We start from the raw sequence: 12913 nt of genomic DNA on the forward strand, positions 1-12913 counted from the left end.
AATAATTAAATAGAATAAAAAATAATATAAGTACCAAGTGGTTGATAGAAAATAAAGTGAATATTGTAAATGGCAGTGATAATTGCACAGCAGTGGTGCAACAGTCTGTTCTTGGTGTGGTGGTCTATCGATCTGTCTGTCAATGTTTGTATGTTACACTCTGAGAAGAGCTGCTTGTTGGGCCAAACTCCGCCGAAGAGCGTTCACTTTATCCAAACACACTTGTCCTTTCAGCTCGTGCAGTTTGGCATGTTTCGTGTTGTAATGACGCTCGAGATTATTTTTCATCACCGCACAAACTAGACACATTGGCCTTTTACTTCCACAAAGAAATAATCGTTTGTCCATTTCTTCTGGAAAGTGCGACATTCTGCATCCACCTTTCTCAGTTTTACACTCTCCATGCTGCGTTCGCTGATGCCAATGACAGTTTCGTTTAATATTGAAGTTTTGTGACATGACGTGACCACGTGATTACACGTTCCACTCATGTTGTGTTCAAGGAACCTGACCTTGGCCAGGACAAACAGTCAGTCACTCGTTATATTCTATTGCTGTCTAGATTTTTTGGGGGTTTTTCTAGTGGATTTTTTCTAGTGTGTTTATGAATTACCTCGAGGGCCGGATCAAATGGTCTCGCGGGCTGTATATGGCCTGGAGGCCGGAGGTTCCCCACCCCTGACCATACCTGTCAACCCTCCCGTTTATCCCGGGATTATCCCGTATTTTTCCTTCTGTCCTCCCATTTAAATATTTTCCCGTAATTATCCCGTATTTTTAACCTTTCAAAAATAAAAATAGACCTAATTTAAAAAAGTGTACGGTGGCATGAAAAATCGTCCAAGCATTAGCACGCCCAAGAGGGATTGAGCTGAGGATACACGGAGTCCGCCACAAAATATCCCTTATTTTGAAATTCCAATGTTGACAGGTATGCCCCTGACATAGACCGTTAAAGGTGTGTATTTGATGACCAGAAGGAAATGTGCTCATCTGGGCAAAGAGTAGCTGTAGGAAATGGAAGGAGGTAGGAGCGCACTTAACCAAGGAGAGTGTGTGCTGGTAAAGAGCTCTGGAGCTCCCAGATGACTGGCTGAGTCATTGATCCAGGATGGGGTAACTTGATCTTCTATCTCCAGGCACAGTGCTGTTAATGGAGATAGTCTCTAGTCTCTGCAAGCACCGAAACGAGTTAACCATGCACATGGCTGTTGGGAAAGACAGTTACCTCTTCTGCTCTAAACTGGTATTCATATTTCATTTGCTGGAGTGACTAAAATGTTGCATGTGTAGCACAACAGTTCAGAGCAGGAAAAGTGATGCTGCAATACCAATCTGCAGTAACCAACAGTTGGCAGTGCTACAAATAATGTTATGATGGGAAATAGGAGCAGTGTGGACACTAACCACTAAAGAGGCGATCCACATTGGTACATTTTACACAGAAATTTTATTAGAGAATGTTTGTGGATGCTTCGGGACTTATCTGATTAAGAACACACAGCATGCACTTGTTTTTTGCCCATATGAGAGCGTGTGTCTCCCTGCTGGCCCATCATATGATACTAAAACCTCTCCAGGCAGGATCCGGTGACTAACTTCTGCCTGGCCTGGTAGTCTAATACCTTAGGGATGGCTTACCTCCCTTTAGATCAGTTTACAAGGCTTCGGCACCACTCATTGCTCTGCTCTCTGTATAGGCTAAATGAGGAAGTGAGGCAAAATTGAGGATGTCCCCCTTGAGGTTATATTCATTTCTTTTTTTAAATGGAAGGTAACTAAGCAACAACCAAATATTTAATGTAATGTTTGATAACATACACCTTAAACACTGCAAACCTTTTGTAAAGCAAAAGCCTGTACAGTTTAAATCCAATCTACTTTGTTTTCACCTTCTGTGTACCACTGCGGGACTCAATTCAGCAAATATGACCTCTCCATATTCCTATGCAGCGATATGATCCTCAGGAGCCAGAACTGTGTCCCACTTACTTAACAATGGCCTAGTTAGGAACCCAAATGTCTTTGAGGGACAGACAGCTGGTTGTATTTTAAACTTGGGGCGAATTCACAAAGAATGAATTGCAGCTGATAGCACCATGAATTGTGCATTACTTACAACTGCTACACCCCGTCTCAAGGTCCGATTCACAGAAGATATATAAACACGGCCATAAGGTTTTGTGAAGTTTTCTGAATTGGACTGTTTGAGGCTCATTTGCGTAGAAAGGGGCCAATTATGCGCCATATGTATGAATATTACTAACAATTTAGTTCTCTTTGCAGTCGGACCATTTGTGCAGACATGGGACTGTGTCCTGTTAGTTGGTTCCAAGTAATCTTCTGATATTGTTTTGTCAAAAAGTAATTTAAGGAAGAGCTTGCAGTTGAAAAATCCCCGCCAACATGAGTAACTTTATCTTCTGTAAAGCCAAGAAAGAAAAAATGCGAAGAAAACTCAAATAAGAGGAGTAGGCATGAGACGATGTGAACATTTAATTTCATGTTTATTTTGGACAAAATAATAGTGATTCACGATAAAATCCCGATAATCATCAAAATATGCTTAAAACTCTTAAAAGGGCCGTACATTCATGATGGACTCACTTTACCTTACAGCTTTTTGTTAAGAAACAAATATTTACCTCCAACAAGGAGGTTGTGTTTTCAGCTCAGTTTATCAGCAGGATTATGGGGAAACTTCTGGTCTGATTTTCATAAAACTTGGTGGAAGGGTTTAACATGCGCCAAGGAAGAACCCATTACATTTTGGAGTGGATCCAAATCACGGGGCGCAAACACACATTATGTTTCACTTTCATTAGTGTTGCGAGATTTGTGCTGCATTTGTGGGGTGTAGGAATAATTGAAAAAATGTGTTCCCGACTGGGAATATCACATGCTTGCACAGCTTGCAATGTGTCGTTTAAAAGCTCTGAGCAATAAAACATGACACATCTTCTTTGTAGCGTCCTTGTTGTTTCCACATTACGAAGTTCATGAAAACACCAAAGTCGGAAGAACGACTTCCAAACTCAGGAAATGGGAACATCCAAGGAGCAACTGAACGCACCACAGGCCTTGGCGAAGGTCTCTGTTCTCCGAGTGCCATACTAGCAGATAGGACACACAATCGAACAATCCTAAATAAGGTAATCTTAATAACTTAACAAATAAATAGGTGTGAATCTGTTCTTTCTTACATGATAATTCCTGTATTTAAATCAGGCTCTGTTTTTCATTTCTCTACAGCTTTTTCAAGTCACTTCGAGGATATTATCGAGGGCTGCACAGTTTATCATTTATATCTTTCAATTGTCATCGCATGTCAAGTTGTGCGATAAACACATTGTGAGAGACTGAAATAGCTAAAATGTTTTAGTTAGTTGAAAGAGAGTAGGAATCTGCACTTTATTGCTACCTGTGTTCAATTTGTTCAATAAAATAATATTTTAGCCGTATTCTTCGTGTGCAATCACGTGACAAAACTGTGTGACGTATGTGTGCGACGCCATGTTGGATGATATCTCTGGAGTCCTCTGCAAAGGCAAGATTCAGAGGAAAAGTCCAAATTTGCGGCCGTGACCCGTACACGCTAAAGCCGTCGGATTATATTGAGGATTTAGATTCATTACCGCCGATTGAATATCCGGATATTGTGAACTACCTTGTGCTACAAACGTCGTGGGCAACCAACGCACAAATGAAGGCAGTACAAGAGCTTAGATGCTTATAATGTCTTTGTTTCTGGCTGGGTTGGTGGTCTTCTTACCAAACCACTGAAAGATGACAGGGTGCTCGTCCATGCTCGTGTAAATCACTCTCAAAGAGCTCGAGATACACCACTCAAGCCGTGGTTTGTGAGTGAGAAGAGCGGCGATGTTATCCTCGCACACTGTGATTGTATGGCTGGAGTAAGCGAAGCATGTTCTCACATTGGTGCTTTGCTTTTCGCAAGTGAAGTAGTCTCAAGAATAAGCCAAACAAAAACATGCACAGAAGAAAAGAGCAAATGGCTGCTATCACATGTAAAGAAAGTGCCTTATTTACCAGTCAGCGATATGGAGAAGTAAAGTCTTACAGTGTTCGGGTATATCATAAGCACAAATGTTTAACGTAAACATTGAAAACATAGCTTTAGCATGAGCTCTTACCAGATATAAAGTGGACGCCACACACACGGGTGAATTGTGCTTTTTCTTCTGTTAAATCCTCACGAGTTATGTTGCTAAACCAGCTGACGGCGTTCAGTAGACAGCAATTCATCTCTCTTTTGTGGATCGTTTTTGATGATTGTAGGAAATGTAAAGAACCGTTTCTCTGGGTCACGAGTAGCGTTATTACCACAATTATACACTGCGCACAAGGTTGCCATTTTCTTTCAATCTTAGACGTTTAGAAAATTACGAAGCGTTGTAGCAACTCACACGTGAACGGCCGCCGTATTGGTTCTGTATATCATCCAACATGGCTGACTTCTGGGTTGGGAAATAAGCGTGATGTCACATGCACACGAAGTATACTGAAAACCTACAGAAAGGCAGAACTGAGTACACTTTATTTATCCATTTATTTATCCTTTCAGTTGCTTTGAGAATTACACGGTTTCCTTTTGTCTTATTTGTGAAAGTTCAGCAGCCACAAAAGCCGCACGATCCTTTTGTGAAGTCGAGTTGGGCATCTTGCTGTAAAAGCAACTCGGTTTACAAATATGACTAGCCTACAGCCTGCAGGTCTGACAAAACAAACATGTAGGTTGATGACATTGTGGCTTTACAAGGCTGGTAAAAAGCTAAATATGGACTTTGCTTTATACAAATTAGAAATCCAAATATAATTCCTAGTCATAAGTAATGGGTTGTCATCTGCCTTAATTACATTGCTTTCAAAAACAGGAAGATAAATGTAAAGGCTGAATATAGGACAGAGTGGTAGGAGGAATTTCTCGAGTTATTTCTGACAGTTGCTGTTGGACAGGACTGCTGAAAGGAGATAAGGAGAAAGCACTGGGAGGGATTATCAGTTTGGTCCTGGATGAAACAATTTTACATAATTTAAATACCTGACATTACAACCTACTACTTCAGATAATTAATTCATCAATTTAATCTCCACATCTTAAGGTCCTGTCACACAGTGCCGTATGGCTGAAACGTATGCTGGCGCATATGAAGATTAGCATATACAACGTATATGAACGTATACAGAGCCTATTGATAGCGTATTGATAACTATGTCGGTGAATACGGATTGTCGGCAATACGCTGGTGTACGTTTTATGAGCATGTTCAAAAACGTTTCATGGCCTCAGCGTTCAACAACGTACACCAGCGTATTGCCGATATTCCGTATACACAGACATAGTTTCCGCCATACGGCGAAGGAATGCGTTATACATCTGTTGGGCATTCGTCGAATACGTTGGCCATTTGCTCTGATACGTTTTGTATAAGTACGTGATACGCTAACAATAGGCTCTGTATACGTTCATATACGTTGTGTATATACTCATTTTCATATGCGCCAGCGTACGTTTCTGCCATACGGCACTGTGTGACGGGGCCTTAAATCCCCTATATTCTGCCCGTTCATTTGGCAGAAGTGAATCCATCTCATACATGAAAGAAAAGATCAGATCATATTAGAGATTGAACTACCAAGCAGTATATAAAGTCATTTAAATGAGCTTGTTCTTTACCAGCTGCAACATTAAAGTGATGAACACAATAAAGAAACCTTCATTATAATCCAATAATATATTTACAATTCTGAAATATGCCCTTCTGCATAATGATGCTAATACTTTTGCACTTTTACTTAAGTAAACATTTGAATGCAGGACTACTTGTAAGTATTTCTACGCTGTGGTATTAGTACTTTTGCTAAAGTAAAAGATTGGTGTACTTTTTCCACCACTGTGTAACAGTTACAGGAGAAATACGGTCTTGCATGTACATATTCATTGCACAAATGTGTAACTCGGCTGACTCAGCTTCTTGCCAGTTGCCACAACCACAAATCGCTTCAGAAAACATGAGCAAATCAAAGTTGACCAGTCCTGACCGTTCTCTGACATTAAATGCAGGTTGCCCATACAGTGCAGGACAGGCCATGTAAACAATTCTTCAATTATTCAGTCTATGCGTTTGTGTAGAATATGGAGCAGAAGGGAGTTAAATGCTCCCTCCCATCACAGTTAACTGTGTATAAGTGCAAACATCCTGTTACTTCCATTTACAAAAAAATCAGTGATCTGAGAGGGAAACAGACCTGCAAAGAAGTGGCTGTGGTGGCACTTCAGTAGGCAAAGTGCATTCAGGTGTGACTACACTGTTTTGCTACGATCAATAAAATGTATTCTAGCTACAGAGAATAACATTTAAAACACACAAAACATAACCAAACAAGGTTTTAAAGTATTTCTTTACCACCACACAGTGGGCATTAATATGTCTGCTTTGTTACATATTCTTGCTGATTACCAGACCACCAAAAGCAGCAATGTGAGGGATTCAGCTAATAAGCATCTTTTATGCTCATTTGAAACTACAAAAAAGGATATAAGATGCTAGGTTGAACGTCACTATGCGTCATCACATCCTCTCATGTGTTCTTTCCTGCCTGGCTCATTAGTTATCTTTTAAAAGGCTAACTCTAAACTTAATATAACATACTGTAAGCATAACATAAGCCTAAAAACAGCAACCTCTGGTTAGCCACGGTTGTAAAACACTGGATAAATACTACTTCTGCATAAAGTACTTCACAGGTTGCAAAGTTTAGCCGAGGCCACATTTCCCTTTCTTTTTACTGTCAGTGGTTAACAGAAATGTGAGAAACCTGGCAGAAATGTCGGCAGCAGATGTTCTCAGTCACTTTATTCCTAACTTATTATATATAAAATGACTTCAGTTTTTCCTTATTTCAAACTTCCCTATTCCAATCACTACTAACATCCTAAATCCAAAACAAACTCCATTCTCCCTACAAAGCACTAAACAACTAAACGACTGAAGATAAAACAACATACACCAATATCATCTAAGAGCTTAAGATAGTGAGCAATGAGAAAGAGGGTGATGAAAGATTGGTGTCAGAGAAAACGCTTAAGAAAAAAGAATAGTGGTGCAGTTCACTCACGTGTTCGGTACTAGACGCTGTCCTAGAGCCTGCCCTCTGCCTGAGTGCCCTGAAGCACATCAACGGACCAAAATATTTGTTCTGTGCTGAGCTCTACCAAGAGACTCTGAGGGTGAAAGTGAAGGGTCAGGAGCAACGGCTGTCTGCCTAAATACAGCAGTCAGGATGAGGAAGTACTGCAGTACTGCCAACCGCTATGCTGTATGTGCCGTTGCCTCTTTCACTCTCTCTCATGCGAAGAGGAAGAGAGGGACAGAGTCTCAGCCATGGGCATGTTTTTCTCCTCTCACAGTTTTTCCAGACCTTTTCTTACTCCTGAAGAACACACAGCAAGAAAAGTAGAATGGACCAGGAGGAGGAGGAACAGATCTCCAACATATGGCTTTGAGACTACTGGGCCATAGACTGTGTGAATAAGGTAACAATTTTTATTATGATCACACATCCCAAAAGCCTGTTAGAAATGCAGGTGTCTGCACTTTGTTCTCAGGACAGTGGATTGTACTTTGATTTAACCTGGGACCATGTGTGTTTGTGGTTGGTGGGTGTGAAACAACTGTTCCATTGTATTCTTAGATTTAAAAAAGACAGCCGTGTAAAGCAAGTACTTGTGCTGCTTCTGTAAAATGTTGTCCTGACTCATGTCTGACTGAAGTAGAGGCTGAAAAATAAAGATGGATTTATGGCATTGTTATGAGATCTTTATTTCCAAAGTGTCTGTAGGCTGGCATAAACATCAGCTATCAACACTAACAAAGCTGATCTTTGTCTGAGAAATACTTCTTAATGTGAGGGTGGAGCATTTGTGGAGGGGTCTGCATTTCATGCTCTACCATACTGGTCTAATTTGGATCCCACACAACGTACGGCATGCCAAGGCCGTAAAGCATGTGGGTGGAAAGCAACTGCACTCTGGTCCGGGATGAAACAGCCTTCAGTTTGTGGCAAGTGGTAAACTGAGGAACTTGGACAGACCACACCCCTACACCACCACAAAAACAGCTTTTTAAAAAGAACGCAGCAAAAGGGTTGAGTAACAGTTCAGAATGCTTTTTAGGCATCACATGTTTCACACCCTGCTGCAGATACAGATTGCGAGTGTGATTTAACATGTGCTGCATGCTTTCAGATATACTGATTCTGTAACCTTTTTACAGCCTTACTAAATGCTGTCAAAACATTGCACTGTTCCTGTGATTGTTGACTGCCAGCAGTCACATACAGACATATTAGGCGACCTTGGGTGTCCTGAAAGGCGACTCTAAATAAAATGTATTATTATTAATACATGCAATAGCTGTTGTGACATTTCATTTCATTTGGATTTTTCCACGACCATGATTTTGGTCCTAGATAATGTCAGGGGATCAGGTGCCCCGACCAACTTGTAGGAGTCACCAGTGCAGCCAAAAGTACTTCACTTTTCCATTGGTAAGTGGCCATGGTATAAGAACAACACAGTGCAAGGTGTCCCAATATAGAACATGCACTTGGAGAAAAAGCGAAGAACCACTAGAGACCAGTAATTACCAGTACACTGACCATTTCTCATCTCAGCCATAAAATCAATTTATGACGACATTTCTATGAATTTCCAACTGGAATCAGTTTTCCATACCGACAAGTTCCTTTGCATAAATTAAAACTGAACACTTACAGAAAGGTTGAATAAGGAAACGGGAAACAGCAGACCCCTGGAGTATGAAACAAGCCAAGCATTAATAAATAATGATGGAACATTAAGCCATCTGGCTGGATGCTCACTAGGTGAGGTGGCAGCAGACATGCAGAAGCTTCTAAGCACCGCCTGCTTCTCATTCTCTTCCTTTTTCCTCCCTCTGTAGACAGGAAAAAGCACTGAGTCAGACTCTCCACATACACACAACACGTCACGGTCGCTGTGAAGGATGTGAAAAGAAATGTAAAATGTGAAATGATGGTGAGCTGTTTGGCCTAAAATACTGCTTTTCCTATGACCATTGAAAGTAGAACCTATTCTCATTATACCGTCCAAAACGATGCAAAATGTTGTTCAATTTTAACACATCAGCCGTTACGCCAAATTGGGCTAGGGGTGTAAAGTGGGGCGGACCAATGGCTCCTTTCCCACTTCCTACACCTTTACTTCCCTCGTACCACACCCATCTTCATTTTGATCTCAACTACACACCTGTAAAGTTTTGTGGCTGTATCTTGCACGATTGCGACGCTATTATTGTGACAAGATCTGTCCACAGACAGACAGACATAAATATCAAGACCTGGCAAATTACTCATAACGGCTAATGTGGTAGTTCCTGCTACAGTAGCTGTCTCCAGTACATTTTGCCATGATGACACACACAGACTCACAATCAATACCAGCGTCGCTGTCTCGGCTGGTAATGATACTGTAGGATTACAACTTCAATGTCAAGCTACATTTTACTAACTGTGGAACATGAAGCCATCTCCAAACATCTTTGAGGATTCTGGTGGAGGCAGTTTGGACAGAACATTGATGCTTTGGCTGCAGTCTATACTATTTGCTCTTGATGTGGTATGTGGCACTTTCCTATAGGTACTTGTTCCAATAAAATACACATACAATTAAACAACCCATCTTTTTATTTAAAGCTTCATCCAAAAATTCAGTGAACATTTTCAAGATGTTAAAAATAGGTGACAAGAAAACATACAAATAGAAGGTTTCTTCATTTACAGTCACTTTTTATGGTGTAAAACTCCACTCACCCTCATACAATGAAGTTATAACTGTCAGTGCTGTCATTTCATTCTAAGAGGATTAATTTGTGCACTGAGCATGATCACTTTTGTGAGAGATTTCAGAAGATGAACTGGCAAGGATACAAACCAAATCAGATTTAATTCAGCCATTCTATTTTTCCTGATATTACTATATGTAGGTATGAGTGTGAATGTTTCTTGCCATCTTTAAACTCTGCAACAATAGGATTTAAAGATGAATATGATATAAGAGAACGCAATTTAATCCTAAATACTGATGATAAACGTATTACAACTCCAATTGATACGTTGCTACTGCTGCCACTCTTATTACATTACTGTAACAGCAGCTGCACATCTGACCAACATCTGCACTAGAGCTAGTGAGTCCAGAACAGATTACTGTTGCTAAATAAATATACAGTGTACTGTATAATCAAGGAACTTTTCACTTAATATCAGTCTTATTTGGGACAATAGTATGTGCAATTGCTAACATGCATGCATTAATGTATTAATTGTTCCTGACCATGTCGGCAGCTCTGAAGCATCTGTACAGCACCTGGGTCTAGGGAAGCGGTGTGTGCAAAGTCATTATCTCAGCTAAAGTGAAACAGGAAGAGTGTGGGATTAGTCTGTATCCCATGCTGTGAGACGGTCTCTGCTCTCCCTCTGGGTTTCCCCTTTAGTCTGAAGGGATCTGAAAGTAGTACGCAACAGGACGCAAACCTCACTCCCGGGGAAGTTGCAGCCTAGTTTTACACAATAACAATGCAGCAAATGTGTGACATTTTCTGCAGTCAGTAGCAATTTGTGTGAGTTTAATGTGAGCAAAGCGAAGAAGCCAAACACACTTAAATGCCTACAGCTGTACAAATATTAACACACTTTAAATGGTTCAAATTACACTCCTGGGAATGGAGAACCATGAACATACAGCTAGAAAGCAAAAGTTCACAAGTGGTATTTATGCTTATTGTGCTTGAGCCTATTGATCATTGTGCCAACTGCCTTTGTGTGGAGACTTTGATGCGAATTAGCCCTATTGCTAGAAAAAATAAAACAAGAACGCTATCAAGCCTTCTAGTATGATACTACATCTCAACCAAAACACAGAAAAACTACTTTTCAGCATTCAAATATGAAATAGCCTAAAGAGGAGAGCTGCTTAAAACAGCATATTTTAGTTCAAGAAGAGATGAGAAGAACGCAGAGCAAGTGAGGAAAGTGCTGAGTTATTGATTTCCTTTGATCTGGACACAGATAAAAAGGTTGCTGGGCTGGCGTTTTGGGCCTTTACAGGGGTCCTCAAACTTTCAAAATAATAAGTGCTTACCATGAGATTCCGGCATATTAATTGTGACAGTTGATATCCGAGAGGAGAGGTTGGGAAGTTCAAATACCCATTTAGACATCCGAAACAATATTAAACCTTTTCATGATATTTTATCTGTATAAATTAGGCAATTTTCTTCATATCATGTACTTACATTTTATAATTAAAAGTGTATGTCCTGAATGATTACCAACTTATATACATATGAACAGCTTAAGTCTGGATTTCTATTTAATATTTTTCTGTTTCATAATAATAAATGACTTATAGCCAATATTACACGGTGTTTGTAACTACATATTGTATGTCGTATAAATACCTGTTATACTATTCTACTGTATGTACGGTAGTATTTATAAAATAGCCAATAAGCCAATTTTAATTATAGGATTATATGACCATCTAGAGCTGCAAATTATTATTTTCATTATCAATTAATCTGCCAATTATTTTATGAATTAATCGTTTCATAGATAAAATGTCTGAAAACAGTGTAAATGTAATTTATAATTTCATAGATCCTAAGGTGATATCCTTAAACATCTTCTTTAGTCTACTTACTATCATGTATGCCAAATAAAAGCACAAAACCTTCAAATTTAGTTGCTGTACTTTTTCTGTTGATGATATTGCTGAATCGAGTGGAATTCATTAACTTAATGAACACAAACAAAATGAATCCCTTAATAAAAATTGAATATAAGCATTCACTTTCTGATCTGTTTGGCCCGAGCCAAACAATGAATTACTGATGTTTTGAACTGCACCAGTCGCAGCCATCCATTACCTCCCAAAAAACCTCTCTGTCCTGTATTCACCAGGCATAAAGTAGTAGGAGCTGATTATAGATACAGTCTTCTTGCATATTTCATCTGCTTCATCCTCTGTTTCATCTTTCTCAGAGCCAGGCTCCCTCGAGGGCCAAACTTCCTGCTCTGATGGTGTCAAAGTTCTTGTCTGATAAACAGTCAGTCAGAGCCACATTGCAGAAACTTCAGCTGCTTTCCAGTCTGCCTGGTTGGCTACATGTACAGTGAGTGGGCGGATTTCCATAGAAACACTAGCATAGCATCCATGAGAACTGCAAGGGAATAAAAATACAACAACTTGACAGAGCTCAGTGATTTTCCACGATGGAACATCATAGTATTGGTGCCACTGAGTAGAATTGCTGTCCAACCTAAAAGGAGTTCCCTGCTCTGTGTCTTCAGTTTGCGACAGTAGGATACAAAGACTTGTGGCATGAGAGCTATTTGATGTGCACTGTGGGTGTGTTCTATTTAACCTGTATGATGACCACAAAGAGATAACAATAGTTCAGACCTCTTTCAGCTACCAAGAAAACATTTTAAAGACACTCCCTACACATGTGTAAATGTCACACTTGTAAACTTGCTTATCCTGTATCCTGAATGGGATAATATCAAATCATCTGTCTTATTTTTGACTTGCTCATCACAGTTCTGCAAGACACTTTCTTGCTCTCAGGCTATAGTGGAGGCAAAAGAAGCCTGTCATTCATGTTAAAAGGCCATATCTATTCTCTGCTTTACCTCAAACGTGGCCCAGATGACCCATTTACAGAAACACTAGCATTCCTTGGAGCCAGTGAGTTAGACTGTGATGCTTGTCAAGTATGCAGTCTGTTTCCTGGACGTTCTTGACTTGGCCGATACCTTCCTTCACAGTATACACCTCTCAGTGTGGTGT

At 40.0% G+C, this 12913-nt stretch overlaps 1 protein-coding gene across 2 annotated transcripts in view; it reads right to left on the reverse strand.

Moving 5' to 3' along the window:
• specc1 (sperm antigen with calponin homology and coiled-coil domains 1) overlaps positions 1 to 12913 on the reverse strand; it is a 79287-nt gene that overhangs the window by 59159 nt on the left and 7215 nt on the right. The window contains exon 1 of one of the 2 annotated variants that reach the window (XM_029447760.1): positions 7141 to 7278. The exons of the other annotated variant lie outside the window; for it this stretch is intronic. The gene's annotated coding sequence lies outside the window, so the exon portion shown is untranslated. Of the gene's footprint in view, positions 1 to 7140; positions 7279 to 12913 lie in introns of those variants that run through there. 2 annotated transcript variants of the gene reach the window in all.

The sequence above is a fragment of the Cottoperca gobio genome, chromosome 14 (assembly GCF_900634415.1).
Source record: "Cottoperca gobio chromosome 14, fCotGob3.1, whole genome shotgun sequence".
NCBI lineage: Eukaryota > Metazoa > Chordata > Actinopteri > Perciformes > Bovichtidae > Cottoperca > Cottoperca gobio.